Here is a 5,276-nt window from a genome sequence, read left to right on the forward strand (position 1 = left end):
ATGACTATCCATATAAATTACTTCAGAAATTTATTCGTAATTTCTCTATAAAAATAGACATTTACTACAAATATACATCAATATCATAACGTGCAAATTTTAATTTTAAAATTTAGGCTAACAAGAGAAGCTAGATTATTTTTAAAAGTCCTCTTAAATAAATTTTACCAAACAAGCTATTAATCCTTTAATTTGCATGTTTAGGAAGAAGGGGTACGAATATTTTCAGTATTATCTAGGCTGCAAAATGCTAGTTCTATCTCTCTCACTTCGCCGGCGGGCGTCCAATTTCTCCGGTAAGTCTATTTTCTCCCCTCAACGTTCAATATTACAAAGGCTTGAATTCAAAACTTCAAGCATGTGAAATCCTCGATAATAAGGTTTGTAAACCCAAAGACTGAAATTGGGTTTTTGGTTCGGGAATTAGTTATCCCGGATTTCATTTTCCCGTGGTTAGTTATCCCACCCTCAATGTGGGATAAAAAATAAAGCTACAATTCCAGAAGAAGTACTAGATAAGTTATGTAGCTAATTTTATTCCAATCAAATATGGATAAATTCATCCTAAAATTAATATTCCTTATCCCTCCTACCAAACTAGCCAGAGTTGGGAAAATATGGTTTCTTATAAAATTTTCCCATCTAAATGCTTCCTTTCCATCACTCACTGCTCCAAAAAGGACCTAAAAAATGACCACACTATCTTCAATTTATCTTGGTACAAAACTCCCGAAAATCTCCCTGAATGCCGAAGTAGGTGTATTTAGACCACAAAAGCTGTGCAGAACTGTATGCTTATTTGGTGGCAAAGGGAAGGCAAGCAATGACAATGAGGTACAACCTTTTCCAACATCATTCATTCTGTGTGTGTCAAAAAAATTTCTCCCTCCGACCCAATTTATGTGGCCTTGGTGTAACTAGTAAAGTTGCTGCCATGTGATCGAGAGGTCACGGTTTCGGTCCTTGGAACCAGCTGCGTGCTATAGACCCTTGTGGTTTGGTCTTTCCCTAGACCCTACTCATAGCTGGAGCTTTAGTGCACCAGGCTATCCTTTTTCCCCGTCTCAATTTATGTGGCATAGTTGGAATTTTGAGAGTCAATCAAGTTTTTCTTTGATCGATTTATTTCATATGCCATTTATAAATATTTTAAGTTGTTAATTATTGTGATCTGTAGTATCTTTTACTTAGTTATCATATATATTAAATTTTATTTCAAAAAATTTAAAATTTCTCTGTCCGAATTCACAGTCAAAGTTTGGAAGTTATAATCTAAATTTTTAATGAGGGAGTAATATCTTTAGTCAGAGGGAATAACTAGTGTGAACAAAGAAACCATCAAACAACCCAAATTGTCCAGAAGCAAGCCCAAGCATGTGGCCTAGGTATTGATGTTTTCTTTTGTAGATTGATTTTTTTAATTTTGAAACTTATGAAATGCTTCAAGTTTGTTTATTTGTAAACAAAATCTACCATGCGTCAATTTCAAGCTAGTTAGGGTAAGCTATATGAATCTTCACTATCCATCTTGCTCCATTTGAAATTGTTTCATTCCAATATCATCAATTTAAGTTCTTAGAATTCATAGTTCTCCACATTCTTATTAATAAGCAAATCTCTGACAAGAAAAACGACTACTAGCAAATATCAACGGCCTAATATAGGCTTATGGACATGAGCATTAATACCAGGTAGTTGGTATCACCTATATGAATTTGTTTCTTCAGTTGATTGCACGGGTTCATCGTAAATTACTTAGTTTTACTTTAACTTTCAACCTATCATAAACCTCCTCTTTATCAGGACTTGGGCTTGGGATTGTGAGCTTGCACACATGAGCAAAGCAAAGTTTGTTTATTTGTAAAATTCAAAAAGTATTTCCATTTTTTTTTTAACACAGAGGTATAAAGAAAATGAAGCAAAAATTGCACCAATGGCTAGGACAGTTGCCACATGTCGACTGTGAGACAAACTGGGAATATTTCTTTCATGGACCCTCTCCAGGCATCTAACCAACTGACTGATAAGGACAAGAGGAACTCATCTAGTTAATTAGAAATATTCTAGTTTACGTAAGATCATCCAAACCACCCACGAACTAATCCAATCGGAAAAGTTTTCCCACTATATGCAGGTGGGTTTGATTTCAACTTTTGAGAATTGGTTATATGTGGTGTGGTTTTTGTTCCACTTTGAGATTCTCTAAAGCCATCTTATTTACTTATCACCAAAAAATAAAAAAGAAGATGGCCCAAAGTCACATGCACCTCTAGATACCACCCAAGATGAAAGTGATGGGAAGTAGGTTCTGTCCCTAATTCACTCCCCTTTATTTTCTTTGCACTTTTTGGATCATTTGTGTGAGAAAACTGTCTAGTTAATAAGATAGGTGCAAGGCGTTCTTGCATATTCTTACATGCATATGTAGTGTGAACCCCTGATGGGATTTCTTATGATGCCACCATGGTCCTTGGCTGTGAAATGAGGGGGAACTCTAAAACTTGTGGGTCTAATATTATCTAGTTAATTAGATAAGTGCAAGGCCATTGTTACATGCATCTTGGTATAGGCCTCAATTGTGCTATTGGTGATCTTGAGTCTTGGCTGTGAAATGAGGAGAATAGTCTAAACTCTTCAGGAAGGCATAGACAACTTTTACATTTCACTACATAAAGTGTTCCATTGCCAGGCCTTTTGGTTGCTTCCTTGTCTTTAGCAAGAAACATAAACTGTCCAGTTGTGACTCCAGATATTCTAAAGCACCATTTGTTTGTTACAAGTGCTTTAGCTCATCATCATTGGTTAAACATAATCCTCTAATATTCGGTCATAGTCTTTTTCTTTCTCATTTCCACTTAATTTCCCATTTTGTTGCTTGTGTTTTCTTTGACATGGAATCAACAAAAATATTTAGACAGTTGGAAATAATCTAGGAGAATGGTAAAAGAAGAGAATGTCTCTTTCAACCTTTCTAATCACCGACGCCCTTTTTCTCCCTTTTCCTCAGTATTGCCATAGTGTAGTATCTAAAATCTTACGATGTGGATCACTACAACAACAAACAAAGACAATGCCTCAATACCAAACTAGTTGTATCGACTATATGATCTACTAACACTGTTTCATAAGCTTCAATTACTTGATATCAGCTTGACTAGTGTTTTAACTTTCACTAAATCAGGTGGGTTGAGGAGTGACCAACATTTTGTTGGTTATATGACCTGTCATGTACAAAATGCTAGTTGGCACTCCAACATTGTTTAGGTTATCTATCCAATATGTTGTGCATGTCATGTGCCCATTTAATTTTAATTGCTTTAAGAAAACCTTAACATTTTTGATAAAGTTAGCTTCTAAGGTTTAGTCAATTCTTTCCGCTTATTTTGATTAATTTTGGGTATTTGTATTTCCTCGATGAGCATGTATAATCTACTTTCCCTTTGACCGTCTCACATTTGTCCTCTCCTTTTATTCAAAAGAAATCTGTTTCTTATGACAATGTTGTGTGAATTTGTTACAGTGTAACTCTTATCCATGCAAAATAGATATATTCTGCTGTATTTTGAGGTCAACAACAGATGAATCTTTTCTCCATTAACGCTGATCATTAGCGGGGTTTCCTTTTCATAAACTGCATTGGAATTGAGTATAAAGTAGCTCCAATTCTGTTAAAAATCTTGATTTCAGCAAAGTAAGCTTATGAGATGTTTATTACATGAGAAGATAACACCCCACCTGGTACTACTATCTGTCTAGGCTTCTCCATCGAAAGCTCTTGAGAAAGCCATGGGAAATCTGAAGAAGGAAAAGTCAGTTGAGGATTTATTGAAGCAACAAATTAAAAAACAAGAATGAGGAGATGGTGTTGGAGATCGTCCAGGTGGTGGCGGTGGAGGTGGCAGTGGTGGTTTTGGTGGAGCAGAGGCTGAAGGCATTCCAGGGATCTTGGATGAGCTTGGACAAGTAGGCTTGGCACCTATGGGCTTCATATTGTTGGTAATTTCTCCTTTGTCTCCTTATCCCCCTTCTCTCTAATTTTTTTCCGAAGATATATATGTACTTCTGGAGCTCACTGTTTATATTCTTTACCCTAAAAGGCAATCCTTGCAGCTGGCTGAAATTCAGGTTGTAGGTTTACTTAACTGGTGATTTGTTATGCTGCTGGCTTATCCAAAATTTATTTCTAACTTAACTGAATACCTTTCTTTGTCTAGACCATTTCCGGTAAGTTATGGACCAATTAGAGTTATGGAGTGATATAAAGAGAAGCAGATTATGATAATCTGTATTCTATGTTTAGCCTTTGATAGATCTTTCGCTGGAGTTCTCTTCTGATGGGGTGGTAGGTGAAGAAAATGTCTTGAAAGGGTTTCAAATGAACCACAAGTGTCTGCTTGTTATAGTAATAGCACATGAAACAAGTTGGTAACCGTTAATTGTAGTTACTTACTCTTGATTTCTTAACAACTTGAAAAATCACTATATTTTCCTTTATTTCAGTATATGTACATAATTGAAAGCGAGGAGATCAGAGTGTTCACAAAGGATATTCTCAAGTTTATCTTTCTAAGGCAAAAGAGTATACATCTTGGGCGCACAATTGCAGGGTGGGAAAGCTACTTCAAAAGCCTGTCCAAGAAAGAAGTAGATCCATATTGGTTGGAAAAGGAGATTCTTAATACCACTACTTGGTATGACAGCCCCACAAACTATAGGCAGATTCTCAGACTGGTGCAATCCGATTCTTATTATTGATATGAAACCTTTTCAGCTTTATCTCTGTGCTGTCACATTTTGTACTGGTTTAAACAGTTTTTTACTGCCTGTTTGAATAACAGAATGAATAACAGAAAAAACAGTTAGTATTTTGCGTCATTAGTATGTTTCTGCTTTTTGTATTTGGTGATGAAGTATGATTCAAGGATCAAAGGATATTGTGTTGATGAAAGGTTAACAGTGCAAGACATGAGAGAGATTAATTGCTGTAGCGACATACGTCTCAAGTATCTGTATATTGCTTGTAACAAACGTACAATGTGTAATTGCTTTATTGAAACTTTGGCGCAAGAGGAATTGAAGGGTACATTGGAAGATTAATTAAGATTAAATAAACATCAGTATAATTGAGGGTAGTTTGTCAAGAAAATGATTTGAAACGTCTAATAAATTCCTTAATGCAGGGAGTAACATTAGTAGATGGAGGAGCTTGGGAAACGGAGATAAGGAGTGTTCCATGTGCTTCCAAATTTTTTAAAATTGCTTGTGTATAAGCTTAA

The 5,276-nt window shown here is 35.7% G+C and overlaps 1 non-coding gene across 1 annotated transcript; it reads left to right on the forward strand.

Moving 5' to 3' along the window:
- Positions 1-303: 303 nt before the first annotated feature.
- LOC107874227 lies at positions 304-4,876 on the forward strand. The gene is made up of 3 exons (XR_007048657.1): positions 304-834; positions 3,757-3,996; positions 4,501-4,876. It is a non-coding gene; the product is annotated as an uncharacterized LOC107874227 (transcript).
- The last annotated feature ends 400 nt before the right edge of the window (positions 4,877-5,276 follow it).

The sequence above is a fragment of the Capsicum annuum genome, chromosome 12 (assembly GCF_002878395.1).
Source record: "Capsicum annuum cultivar UCD-10X-F1 chromosome 12, UCD10Xv1.1, whole genome shotgun sequence".
Taxonomy (NCBI): Eukaryota; Viridiplantae; Streptophyta; class Magnoliopsida; order Solanales; family Solanaceae; genus Capsicum; species Capsicum annuum.